The 14,669-nt window shown below is 37.9% G+C and overlaps 1 long non-coding RNA gene across 1 annotated transcript; it reads right to left on the reverse strand.

The window, feature by feature from the left end:
* Positions 1-614: 614 nt before the first annotated feature.
* On the reverse strand, positions 615-4,486 carry LOC113937654. Its single transcript, XR_003524664.1, has 3 exons — positions 4,237-4,486; positions 3,270-3,398; positions 615-656 (listed from the first exon to the last, which is right to left on the reverse strand). It is a non-coding gene; the product is annotated as an uncharacterized LOC113937654 (long non-coding RNA).
* Between the last annotated feature and the right edge of the window lie 10,183 nt (positions 4,487-14,669).

Here is a 14,669-nt window from a genome sequence, read left to right on the forward strand (position 1 = left end):
AAGCAGTGAGGTGGTGTCAGGTTTGGTTTCTCAACAATCCAGAGTAGGATGTAGGTGTGAGTGTAGATCATAAAGATCAGACACAAATTGATAATTGTAGAAACATAGTGATGTATTCATGATATTATTCTTTCTACTTTTTAATATTTGATTTTCCTTAATAAAAAGGCTTTTTAAAGTGCACTGTATGGGGTGCCTGGGTGGCTCAGTTGGTTAAGTATCCGCCTTTGGCTCAGGTCATGATCTCAGGGTCCTGAGATTGAGTCCTGCATTGGGCTCCCTGCTCAGTGGAGAGCCTGCTTCTCCCTGTGCCTCTGCCTGCCACTCCCCCTGCTTGTGCTCTCTCTCCCTCTACCAAATAAATAAAATCTTAAAAATATATATAAAATATAAACCACACTTTTTTTAAAAAAAGATTTTATTTATTTATTTGTTTGGGGGTGGGGGAAAGAGGAAGAGGCGGAGAGAATCTCTAGCAGACTCTGTGCTGAGTGCAGAGCCCCACTCAGGGCTCCATCTCACAACTCTGAGATCACAACCTGAGCCGAAATCAAGAGCCGGATGCTTAACTAACTGAACCACCAAGGCACCCCTGTACCAGCCTTCTAATATGAGCCAAGCAAAGCCGGGAGTGGGGGATGCCTCGTTGCATGTACCTAGAAAGAGCAATAGATCAAAAATCAGGATATCGGGGTATGCGGGTGGCTCAGTCAGTTAATCAGCTGCCTTTGGCTCGGGTCATGATCCTGGAGTCCTGGGATTGAGCCCCACATCGGGCTCCCCGCTCAGGGGGGGAGCCTGCTTCTCCCTCTGTCCCTCCCCCTGTTCATGCTCTTTCTCTCTCTCAAATAAATGAATAAAATCTTTTAAAAAATCAGAAATCATAGACTTCAGGGAGACTCTTCCTTCTTCCAAGGCTTGAACCACCTCTACAGTGCCCCTAAAGGTTGTTGCCCACTTTCTGCAGGGTTACCCTCAACCCATTCCCCTGTGACAGCTTTGAAAATTCTTTCTTACATATTTTATTCATTCACTCATTCATCTATCTATCTATCTAGCTAGCTAGCTAGCTATCATCTATCATTTCCTTATTCTCTATTTACTTATTCTTTCTTATATTGAGCAGAAATCTGTCTCCCTGTATCTTTCTTTTACGCATAAATTCTAGGCCTAGACCTTCCTCACACAACAGTCCCTCAAATATTTGAAAACAGCATTCACCTGTTCCTCCCACCCTAACCCCATATGCAGGGCCTTTGAGCTCCAGCCCTAGTTCTCTCCACTGTTCCACAGACCCATGACTTTGGGCCCCTGCCATCCTGGCGGCTCTGCCCTGATCTCAGAACACTTTGACTTATAAGTTATGTGTTCTGGAATGAAGTGATCTGGGTGTGGCCTGACAATTGCAGAGAACAACAGGGCTATCACCTCCCTTGTTCCAGTTACGCATTTCTTGTTACTATGGGCTGGAGCCTGGGTACACAAAGTTCCAAGAGCTGAGTGTTAAATTTTCAAGAATTCTTTGAGCCAATTGTTAAACGCAGCCATAATTAAAAGTTAAATTATATAAACTTACAATTACATATATTTTATTAAAACCAAAGTAATAAATTTAAGAAACAAAAGAGATGAACAGGGATGCCTGGGTGGCTCATTTGGTTAAGCATCTGCCTTTGGCTCAGGTCATGATCCCAGGGTCCTAGGATCGAGTCCCACATTGGGCTCCCTGCTCAGAAGGGGAGTCTGCTTCTCCCTCTGCTTGTGGCTCTCTCTCTCTCTCTGACAAATAAATAAATAAAATCTTTAAAAAAGTTTAAAAAACACCAGATGAACAAAGGGAGTGGGAAAGATAAAATAAGACAAAAACAGAGAGAGAGAGGCAAACCGTAAGAGACTCTTAACTGCAGAGAACAAACTGAGGGTTGCTGGAGGGGATGGGGGTGGGGGGATGGGCTAAATGGGTGATAGGCATTAAGGAGGGTGTTTGTTGTGTTGAGCACTGGGTATTATACGTAAGTGATGAATCACTAAATTCCATTCCTGAAACCAATACTACCTTATATGTTAACTAAGTTTAATTTAAATAAAAACTTTGAAAAACAAAAGGAAAAAACCAACAAAGGTAATACTTAAAACTCATCACTTCCTAATTATTTTATTATATATTACTATTATCTCTTCTCTTGAGCTTATTTACATTTATTGTATCTGTGTGGTGAGAATACTATATAATGGTGTGCTACTGCCAATCTCTTCCAAACTGTGTTCAATGACATCATGTTGGTAGCTTGAAATTGACCATGATGGAAGTAATTACATGACAGAAATTGGCAAGTGCTATAAATCAAGGTGCTTTTTTCCTCCCCAGAGCCAGTTATTTCACATTTACCACCACACCACTGGCTATAGCTTAAAATCTTAGGTTTTTTTGGCAACCACATTACATTTCTGACTCAAATTGGGCTAAAGCTCTTAGCTACTGCTAAAGCAAGTATAAGCCATTCCTATTGATAAAATTAGTTCCTTAAGACCTCATATTAATTGCTTTTAAAAATGTATCCTTGTAGATTCAAGTCACTGATTCTCATTCTGTCATCCAAATATTCACCATACCTCTAACTTCAGGTTACCTATAAATTTGATGAGCACACCTTCTGTATATTTATTATGAAAGCATTTATGAGGGGCAGATGAAGGACACAGCCCTAGGACGCATCATTATATACTTCCTTGTAGTTTGGTATGAATTCGTTAGTCAGCACCTTGTGTATATAATCAACTGATTACTAATTCATTCAGTATGCTAGAGTCCAACAATTCATATTTCTCCCTCTTTTCCAAAAGAATATCATGAAAAAGCTCATTAAATATCTAACCAATGACAAAATACTCTCTAGGTATGGGCTTTCCCAGAACTACAGAGCTCATAACCTGTCAAGGAAGGAAGTATATAAGCCAGTCTTGGCTTATCCTTAGTGAATTTATTCTGGGTCTTAATCATTCCTTCTTCATTAGTGCCTGAAACTGTTCCTCTAGTAACTCCTTCTAGAATCTTGCCTGAGATTGACGTTGTAGACAACTGTCCACAATTTTCCTGGCCCTGGCTTCTCTTTTTGAAAATTAGAATATTTCACTGTCTCCAGTCTTCTGATAGCTCTCGAATTCTTCATGATGCCCAAAAGATCACTGACAATTGTTTGGTGATCCCATTATAACTTTTTCTCAGGGCCCTAAGACATTATTTCTCAAAGTTGGGGGCTGGAACTCACTTAGAGCAGCTCTGGGCCTTTCCACATTCTATTACTCCATCTTGGGCTTTCATCTTCCCTTACCAAGGTTCATTCCATTTTTCTATTCCTCTTCACCTTACTCATTCCATGTGGAGAAGAAATGTCCTCCTGAAAGTCAGAAACAAAAGAAAATGGAAGAGCTCTGTTTTCTCTATATTCCCTCGTTGACAGCAGGCCCCAAGCTGCAGGTTCTGTCCTTTACTTGAAGTTATTCCTCAAACTTTCCTAAAAGGAATGGAAGACCCAAATGACAGCCATAATAGAAAACTGTCATTTTGGAATAACTTGAGCTTATTTGCAGCTTTAGTCTTTCTGATACTTACAAATGTGTCCCATGGATATCCCAGCACAGGTAATGGTAATTTGACAGTAGGACAGATATTTGGTAAGAGATTCATGACCTTTCAGAAGTTGTGAAATCACATCCTTGTTTGAATTTGCAATAAGCTCCCCATCTCCTAAAGTGCAGCATTGTGTTATATTAGTCTTGAAATTTTTAATTAACTGGGTATGGAGAATTTTTCATCTTTAAGTTTTTTGACAAAAAAACACAAAAACTGTAGATAGCTCTGATACTACAAAATCACAATTAAGGGGACCTGCAAATAGGGAAGAACTCAGTAATTTAGGTGCTTTTCTTCTTTAATTTTACAGAGCTGATCTTTAACATAAAATAACCTCTTAATATAATCAACTCTTGTTATACCACACTCTTTTACATGGAACTCTCTAAGTTGCCCTTATGCATAGTTCCGAAAAATGTTAACAAAGTTTATGGGTTTTAACCCAGAGGCCCTGAACTAAGAATGTGAAACCCAGGTTTTCCACTTTGTTTTGACGCTCATCAACTCTGCAATCTTGGACAAATCCCTTTTCCTTTCTTGTTCACATCTAATTATTGTTGTAAGTCCCTTTCAGATCTAAGAGAAATATCCAGCGATCTTACCTGTGGGTTCTTGGCCACCACCATCTACTCTCCATACTTGACGTGAGGGTACAGGTTTTGTAGGGAGGGGTGGGGAAGAAAGATTTGAGTTGAGAGTCATGGTAGGGAGAGAAGGAGGAGGAAGGGGCGGAGGAAGACAGCCCATATCATTCCTCCTAGGTTTTTCACAAGAGGTAATTTCAAAACAAAAGTAAGTCAACCTATCAAAACAAGATAATGACAAGGGAGAAAGTAAAAGTTTTTGGCCAAATTCATCTCACAATCCTTCTTTCCTGCCCCCACAAAGCTATCTGAACTGAGATCTTGCTAGCGCACCTTCATTTCCAGTAAACATCACTCACTTAGAACAAAAACGGGAAGCTCCCACGTGTAGCCACTGGAAACATTCCCAGATGCAGGAAGAGGTTTGTATGACATCATCCAGAGAGTTATGTAGTAGGAAGGTCTCGGATTAGAATAACTCACCGAAGAGTTCTTTTCAGTCAGAACTTTTATCCATTATTTAGAAGTCCCAAGTTTCTTGGGAAACGCATTTACTGATATGAGTGTATATTTGACCCATGTGTAGAGATGTATATACCTTTTTGGAAATTGCTCAAATGCTAAGGAAAATGTTATTTGTCTACATATTTAGTTAAAGATCAAGAAAAAAATAGGCAAATATTATTGTCCCTCTGTATGTGAAAAAAGTTTTGTTCATGCTTTTAAAAATAAATTGGTTATTTTAGTAAAAATGATTCGTGTTCATTGTGAAATATTGAAACAAATCAGAAAAGCACAAAAGAATATAAGAAAAATTACCTGAAGACTCATGATCTAGAAATAAACACTGGCAGATTTTTGGTAAAGTCTCTCCAGACATTTTCCTGTGTATATATATGCTTAATCTTACACGAGTGGCATGTTCTTTATTTCCTGCATTATATTCTTCCTTCCTCCTCAATAATGTCATTAACATCTTTATGTGTCACTACATACAGCTATGTTGCATGACTTTTCAAGGACTCCTTAGTTTTCCACTGTATTTTGTTTGTTCCATATACTTAGTCAATTCCATATGGATGAAAATATAGGTTGTTGAGAAGGAACTTTTTTAAGCTTCAAAAGAACTGTTATGTAAAAAATATAAAGTTATGTAAAGTAACACATTTGCACAAGAATCTGGTTTGGTTGTTCCTACTGCAAAAGCTTGAAATAGTGTATGGAAACAGTGAGTGTCAGACCTCTATCTTTATTATTACTGAGCCATTAATAAAATTAAACATTTTAAAAAGCAAGGATGAATTATGAAGTAAAACTCAATAGTTTTGACAACATAGATATGTAAAATAGCATAAAGAAAATTAAAAAATAAGAAACAACCTGTAAAATAGCTATAGCAAATATGACAATGGGTTAACATACTAATATATAAAGAGCTCATATAAACCAGTAAGGACAGTAACTCACAATAAAAAAAATAGGCGACTAATAATTTACAAATAGCACTTAAAATGGCTTAAAAGTAAATTACAGCTCAACAGAAACCAAGTATCTTAAAAATATGAATAATCTTTACTTAGTAATTCTACTTCTAGAACTCTCTCCTAAATAATAATTTGAAATGCAGATAAAACCCTTACACATAAAGAAGCAGATCACATTATCTATAACAAAGATTGTAAATAGCTTAAATGTCCAACAATGAAAGAATGATTAAGCAAAGTATGATGCAGCCATAAGTTAGAATACTCTGAAGACATTTAAAACTATGTTTATAAAGAAACTTAAATAACTAGTTTTTTTTTTAAGATTTTATTTATTTATTTAATTGACAGAGAGAGACAGCGAGAGACGGAACACAAGCAGGGGGAGTGGGAGAGGGAGAGGCAGGCTTCCTGCGGAGCAGGGAGCCCCATGCAGGGAGCCCCAAGCAGGCCTTGATTCCAGGACCCTGGGATCATGCCCTGAGCCGAAGGCAGTCGCTTAACCAACTGAGTCACCCAGGTGCCCCAACTTAAATAACTAGTTAAAGACATATAATATTGAGTTAAAAAAAGAGGGCACAAAATTTTATGTATAGTCATTTCAGCTACATATACAAAATAGTCTGGAAAAAAGAAAAAAACACCAAAATATTAACAAGTAAGTACCTATTAGAGGTGAGAGTATGGGTGATTTAAAATTTTTTCTTATTTTCTAAATTTTCTACAAGGATCATATATTCTCTTATAGCCAGAAGAATAATTTTTTAAAAAATATTGAAACTAATACATATTTAATGAATTTAAATATGAATACAAACACAATAAAACATAATATTTAAAAATCTGAATCCATATAGTATTAAAAATCGTAATCATTTTTTACTATTTAGTAAAAATTGCCTGGATTTTCACATCTCTGTCATTCAGTAGGTGTGAGACTTTGCTACAGACTGAATGTTTGGGTCCCCCCAAAATTCATACATTGAAATTCTAACTTGCAATTTGATGGTGTTTCAAGGTGGGTTCTTTGGGAGGTGATTAGGTCATGAGGGTGGAGCCCTGGGGAATGGGATTAGTGCCTTATTTATATATTTTTAAAGATTATTTATTTATTTATTTTTGAGAGAGAAAGAGAGAAGGAGCAAGGGGAGGTGCGGGGGAGGGGGGACCAGGAGGGGAAGGAAGAGGAGCAGAGGGAGAAGCAGACTCCCCATTGAGCAGGGAGCTCAATGTGGGGCTCAATCCCAGGACCCTGGGATCATGACCTGAGCCCAGGGCAGATACTAAACCCACTGAGCCACCCTGGCACCTGGCTTAGTGCCTTATAAATGAGATCCCTCAGAGCTGCTGCTCGAATCTGCCATGTGAGGACACAATGAGAAGTTTGTGGCCCAGAAGAAAACTCTCACTTGACCATGCTGGCACCCTGATCTCTGACTTCTGGCCTCCGGGACTGTGAGATACAAATTTATGTTATTTATAAGGCACCCAGACTCTGGCAGTTTGTTATAGTAGCCTGAACGGACTAAGATTTTGAACGAGTGAACTAATTACCAATTCTGGGCCTCCCACAATTTCAAAGTCTCCTTCAATTTTCATTAATCTACAGCAAATCACATCTGTTAAGTTTAATTTTTAATTGTGAGGTGAAATTCCTTTGTTCATTTTTTTCTGAACCTACTATTCAGAAACTCAATGCATCTTAACAATGTATTATTTACATATTATCACATTTTCAAAATGAATATGAGGCAGCAGATGTTTTTACTTGGTAATTAACTTTGTTTAGTTTTTTAAAAAACTGCAGTAAAATATGCAAACATAAAATTTACCATTTTAACCATTTTAAAGTTCAGCGGCGTTGAGTGCATTCACATGGTTGGATGACGATCACCACCACCAACCTCCAGAACTTTTTCATCTTCCCAAACTGAAACTTCCATTAAACAATAGCTCCCCATTCCCCCTCTCCTCCCAGCTCCTGGTAACCACCATTCTACTTTCTATCCCTATGGTGGACTATTCTAAATACCTCAACTTTATTCACTTTTAAGCCCTAAATAAATCTCTGCTCTATCTTGGTTGAGAACACTGCTAGTTTCAAAGAGTCAACTTAAAAAAAAAAATCCCAGTGTTTTTTTAAAATGGAGGTAATATTTACATACAATAAAATGCATAGATACTTAAAAATATACACATTTTTATCTATCTTATGTGAATGTATATGTGACAGTGTATTGTCAGCATGACTATGAAGTGATGAGACTCGTGTGCCATTTTATTTTGAAGTCACATTATACATCTAAACAAAATAGCAGACAAATCTATATGCTGTTGATTCCACTAAGTAAAAGGAATTCCTTTGTATGGAGAAAGACTGGAAAGGAAGACCATGGAAAATAAAAAGTTTATTTTTAGGGTGGTACAATTTTTGAAATGCGATTAAAAAAATTATCAACTGTGGGGTGCCTGGGTGGCTCAGTTGGTTAAGCGACTGCCTTCGGCTCAGGTCATGATCCTGGAGTTCCGGGATCAGGTCCCGCATCGGGCTCCCTGCTCGGTGGGGAGTCTGCTTCTCCCTCTGACCCTCCCTCCGCTCATGTGCTCTCTCTCTCTCTCTCATTCTCTCTCTCAAATAAATAAATAAAATCTTAAAAAAAATTATCAACTGTGTTACCAAGTTGGAGAAAAATAGTTTTGATTAAAAAGGATGGCAGAAAACAGATATTGAATTCACAGGCTAATCATTTAGAGGAGAAAGGGCTGATAGTATCTTATATCTTAATGTTTCTAAAAAATCAAGCTCTTGTGAAAACTTTTTCCAAACCAGTTTGAATGTTGAAAGCATATGTATTTTTTTCCTTCCTGAAAATAGACACAGAAACTGGGTATATTTGTAGAAAGGCTGACCCATAAAATGTACATTATACTTCTGCACATGAGGTACATTTTCTTTTGTTAGCTTGCCCAGGAACAAAAACAAGTGTCAATAGTTTGTTCTTATCAATTCATAATTCTCCATTTCTGTCACACTATGTTCCCATTGATTACACACACGGATAAAAATAGAAAACTCCGAGATGGTGCTCTGCCAGTTGCTCAGATGACTTTCTGCACAAGAAAGTTTTATATGGATGGATGGGTGTAAGAACTTGGCTGGAAATATTAAAAAGGCAGGAAAAGACAGCAGGATCTGCTTCTCATTGGCATGGAGCCCAGATTGCCCTGCTTATCTGAAATTAAGCCCAAATCCTAAAAATTCTGAATACCTGCTGTCAGCCTCCTGCAAATGGGCCAGGTTTCCCAGAGAATGTTAGCTAGAGTGCTGGCAGAGGTAGGCACCTCAACAGACGCTAGTGAACACCACCTCATCATGTAGCTATTTTCATGTCCTACCAGCAGCTCACAGAAGTGCTGACAATGGCTTGCGTCGACTCAACAAATACATCTCGGACACCTCCTTTGTGCCAGGCACACAGTGTAAAAAGCATGGTGGAGAGCCAGTTTCCCTCCAGCCCCCTAAGCCCCACTGGCTACCCTCGGGGACAATTTAGAGCAAGGACTATCAAGGTAGGCCAGATGCAGTCCACCCTTATGCCTTAGTCTGTAGGGAGGTAGAATCCCAGGAGGGCCCTCCCAGCTCAGTCGTGTTTGGTGCTAGGCTGAGCAAAGGAGAGAGATGGTGCTGAAGTCAGCTTCCATGGAGGGAAGCAGCAGGACAGCGCTTTTCTCCTCTGCATGTTTGTCTTTGGAAAACATTTTTATTATGTATATCAACTGATTGCATAGAAAAAAAAATAACACACTAAGCAACATATGTCCACTACCAGCTTTATCAAATTTTTGCACGTTCCCATAATTGTTTTAGAAAAGAGAAAGAAAGTAATAACACAGTTGAAACAGTTTATTATTTTCTTCCTAAATCCATTTCCTGCCTTCTATCCCCATGGGTAACTATTATTCTGAAAGTGGTGTTATCATTCACAAGTAAGCTTTTAGACTATTTCTATACATGTAGATATTCACAAAAATATTTTTTGATTTTGCTGTTTTTGAAATGTATATATTTATAACGATGAAATTAAACTGTTATTTAATTCTTGGAGACTTTTTTTTTGCTCAGTAGTATGTTTTATATTCAACCATGTTGATCCATGTAACTGCAGTTCATGAATATTCCACAATTTATCTCCAATCTATAAACAACAAGTTGCTTCCAATTGTTTTTGTTTGTTATCATAAACAATACTTTAAGATCATTTTCACACGTCTTATGGTAAGCTGTGTAAAAGTTTCTCTAGGACATATAACCATAAGAGTTGAATCACTGAGTCATAATGTTTGTGCATCTTTAGCAGAAAATATCAAAATGTTTTTAAATTTGTCAGTCTCAACACAGTGAGTGAGTGTTCTAACTGCTCTACATCTTCATCAACACTTGGCGGTTTCTGATGTTTTAATTTTGTGCCAATCTTATCGCTATGATAAAATATCTTCCTTTGGTTTTGTGTTGCATGCCCCTGATTATGAATGAGGTCAATCATCTTTTTGTGTCCTGATTGACAATTTATATTTTTAAATGTTTTGTCATGCCTTTTCATTCATTTTACTATTGTGTTGTCTTTTTCTTATTGACTCATAAGAATTCTTTACATATTCTGGATCCTAAACCTCTGTTACTTGAGGTGCAGATATCTTGAATTTGTAGCTTGTCCTTTTTACTCTCCTTATGGTGTCTTTTTATGAACAGAAGTTACCAATTTTAATGTAGTTAAATTTATCAATTTTTTGTGTCTCATTTAAGGAATTCTTTACCACACCAAAGTCATAAAGCACTTGTACTCATTTTTTTCTAGATATTTTAAACATTTGCCCTTCACATTTGAGTCCATTATGAATTTATTTTTATGATTAGTGTAAGGTAAAGGTCCACATTCATTTTCTCCCATATAGATAACCAAAATTTTCAGTACCATTTACTCTTTCCTTACAGATCTATCATATACCAGGCGTCCATTTATCTATAGGTCAGTTTCTGGTCTCTTGATTCTGTCAATGGTCTGATTGTCTATCCCTGTGCCCACACTGCATTGTTTTAATTTCTACAGCTTTATCATTAGAGCAACAATGCTTCAGGCTTACTGTGGTCCAGCTGCCATCCAGTTTGGCATTTGTCTCAGATTTGTCATTTTTTTGAAACCACATACCATTATTAATAGTTGCATTACAATATGCTGGAATGAGCTTGGTAAACCACCACTTTGCATTTCAGCTTCTGCCATCTCTAGCCTGTGAGACACATATGAAGCAAACAGAATTCTCACTGTAACTCCCAGTTAAAATTGAAATATAATCAGCAATAATCTGTATGTCTTTTTCCAACCCTTTCCAGAGTCAAGAGGCCTATTAATTCCCTTTCAAGAACAACATGCTGGGTACTTCCTGAACAAATAAGGCAAGGACAGTGAGCTCTGTGATCTTGGGCGGTGGAGACAGAAGTATTAGATATTGCTGCCTCCGATGATTATTTGGTATACCATACAGCAGTGCCAGGCCTGCTGGGCCATCAGTCAGTGGGAAATGTGGGAAATTCAAGGTGAGATTATGTGGACGATGCACAGGAAATAGAAGCTGAACAGTGCTGCAACAGCGTATACAGAAAGTAGACTGGACAGTCTTGTCATAGGGATTTTGCCATTCATTTTATGGTGATGATAGACAATTCTTTATGTTGTTTGGTAACACTTTTGTGCAATAAGCCCTTTGACAAAAATGAGCTCAAGGGGAAAAAAAAGAAAGTGCATATTTAATAAAAAATTAAATACTTAATTTTAATTTCTCGAGAAAATTTATAATGAATACATACATTTTATTGGAGAAAGAGGAAGAGCCCTGGGAGAATATACATCAAGAGAGACCATCTCTATAGGTAGGGGAAATGATCACATTTCCTTATGCTCATTTTACTTGGCTATAATTTCTTTGTTTCTTATACTTTTGCAATAACACATAACAACAGAAGAAATTTTACCTCAAGAAGTAATTCTTTACTTCAAGACTAAATTCACAATATGAAATAAACTATGTTGAGTTTACTAAAAAATAAGCAAAATTTATAAACACAACTATGTATTATATCAATGGCCCCAATTACCGGCTCCTTGTCTCCGTATCCTTTGCTTTGTAACTTTGTAGGCCCCTCTCCCTCAGACTATGGGTTCAGCCATGTAACTTACCTAGGCAAATGGAATGTTAACAGATGTGAACAAGCAGGGGCTTGAAAAGCACCTGTGCATTTCTGCTTGCTCTCTTGTGCCCTGAGCTTGTTCACTTTTGAATCTCTGCCCCAGCATGAGAACTTGCCCCAGCTTGTCCATTTGAGAGATGTAAAGAGACAAGTGAAGAAAAGCAGAGACCATCCTTATCCAGAAAACAGCCAGCCAACCTCCAACATGTGGGAGAACCCAGCAAAGATCAATGCAAGATCAGATAACGGCTCAGCTACCATAGACTGGTGAGCAGCGAGCGTATGGCTTCAGGTGGTTTGTCATCAGATTATTGTGTCAATGGATAACTGATACAACAAAGAAAAACTAATATGCTGTGTAGAGAGGAGAAAACCAAGAGACAAAATGAGAGTTTATATAAATTTTGCCACAGCATCTCCAGACATTGCATCACAGAATATTTTGTCCCTTTCTCTAAGGATGTGTCAATGGATAACTGATACAACAAAGAAAAACTAATATGCTGTGTAGAGAGGAGAAAACCAAAAGACAAAATGAGAGTTTATATAAATTTTGCCACAGCATCTCCAGACATTGCATCACAGAATATTCTGTCCCTTTCTCTAACTTACCTCTTAAGTTAGACTAAATCTTAGTTTGTAACACTTTCACGGGACTTCTTTTTCCAACAGCTTTATTGAAGTATTCACATAGTCCACAGTTCACCTATTTAAAATGTACAATTCAGTGGTTTTTAGCATATCTGTGGAGTTATGCAACCATTACCACAATTAGTTTTAGAACATCTCATCACTCCAAAAAGAAATCCTGTATCTATTAACAGCCATTCCCCACTTCCTTCCCATTGTCTTCTCCAGTTACTGCAGCCCTAGGAAAACACTAATCTACTTTCTGCCTCTACAGATTTGCTTATTCTGGGTATATCATATAAATTGAATCAATATGTGGTCCTTTGTAACTGGCTTCGCTTAATTAGCATAATGCTTTAAAGTTTCATCCGTGTTGTGTCAATACTTCATTCCTTTTTATTTTATTGTTAAATATATTATATAGCATTTTTATAATTAATTAATTAATTAATTATTTTTCTGAGAGAGAGAGAGAGAGAGAGCACAAGCAGGAGGAGCAGCAGAGGGAGAGGGAGAAGCCGGCTCCTCGCCGAGCAAGGAACCCGATGTGGGACTCAATCCCAGGACCCCAGGATCATGATCTGAGCTGAAGGCAGACGCTCAGTGGACTGAGCCACCCAGGCGTCCCACTTCATTCCTTTTTATGGCTGAGTAATATTCCATCGTGTGGATTATACTCTATTTTACTTATTCATTCATCAGGTAATGGACATTGAGTAGTTTCCACTTTTTGGCTAGTATAATATACTAATATATTACATACTAACTTACATATTATATACTAATATACTACATATAGTATATATTATATAGTTATGTTATGTACTATAATATATATGGTGATACATATTATATATGCTATTATTGTGTGTTATATATGGTATAATATAGAATAATGCTTTTATGAACATTCATGTATATTTTTGTGTATAGATGTATATATTTTGCTTTTATTTCTCTTGAATATATAAGTAGGAATGGAATTGCTGTTATATGGTAATCTATGTTTAATGTTTTGAGTAACAGACTGTTTTTCACTGGCTGCACATTTTACATTCCTACCAGCAGTGGATGAGGGTTCTAATTCCTCCATGTCTTTCCCAACACTTGTTATTGTTTGTCTCATTTATTACAGCCATTCTAATAGGTGTGAAGTGGTATCTCTTTGTGGTTTTATTTGCATTTCCCTAATAACTAATGATGTTAACATCTTTTACGTATTTATTAGTTATTTGTGTATCTTTGAAGAAGTGAAAATTCAGATCTTATGCACATTTTATTTTTTTTTATTTCTTAAGATTTATTTAGTTATCTTAGAGAGAGAGACAGATCACTGGGGGGAAGGGGCAAAGGGAGAGGGAGAGAGAGAGAGTCTTAAGCAGGATCCACTTTCAGTGCAGAGCCCGACACGGGGCTCGATCCCACCACCCCGAGATCATGACCTGAGCTGAAATCAAGAGTCAGACATCCAACCGACTGAGCCACCCAGGTGCCCACATATGCACATTTTTTTAAACTTTTTTTTAAAAGATTTTATTTATTTATTTGACAGAGACACAGGGAGAGAGGGAACACAAGCCGGAGGAGTGGGAGAGGGAGAGGGAGAAGCAGGCTTCCCGCCGAGCAGGGAGCCCGATGTGGGGCTCGATCCCAGGACCCTGGGATCATGACCTAAGCCGAAGGCAGATGCTTTACGACTGAGCCACCCAGGTGCCCCTAAACTTTTTTTTTTAAAGATTTTATTTATTTGACAGAGAGATAGAGAACACAAGTATGCAGAGCAGCAGGCAGAGGGAGAGGGAGAAGTAGGCTCCCTGCTGAGCAGGAAGCCTGACACGGGGCTCGATCCCAGGAGCCTGGGATCTTGACCTGAGCTGAAGGCAGACGCTTAACTGACTGTGCCACCCAGGCGCCGCCCCCCCCCCCATATGCACATTTTAAAATTAGGTTGTCCTTGGAACAGAATAGAGAACCCAGAAATGGACCCTCAACTCTATGGTCAACTAATCTTTGATAAAGCAGGAAAGAATGTCTAATGGAAAAAAAGACAGTCTCTTCAACAAATAGTGTTGGCAAAATTGGACAGCCAC

Source organism: Zalophus californianus, chromosome 8 (assembly GCF_009762305.2).
Source record: "Zalophus californianus isolate mZalCal1 chromosome 8, mZalCal1.pri.v2, whole genome shotgun sequence".
NCBI lineage: Eukaryota > Metazoa > Chordata > Mammalia > Carnivora > Otariidae > Zalophus > Zalophus californianus.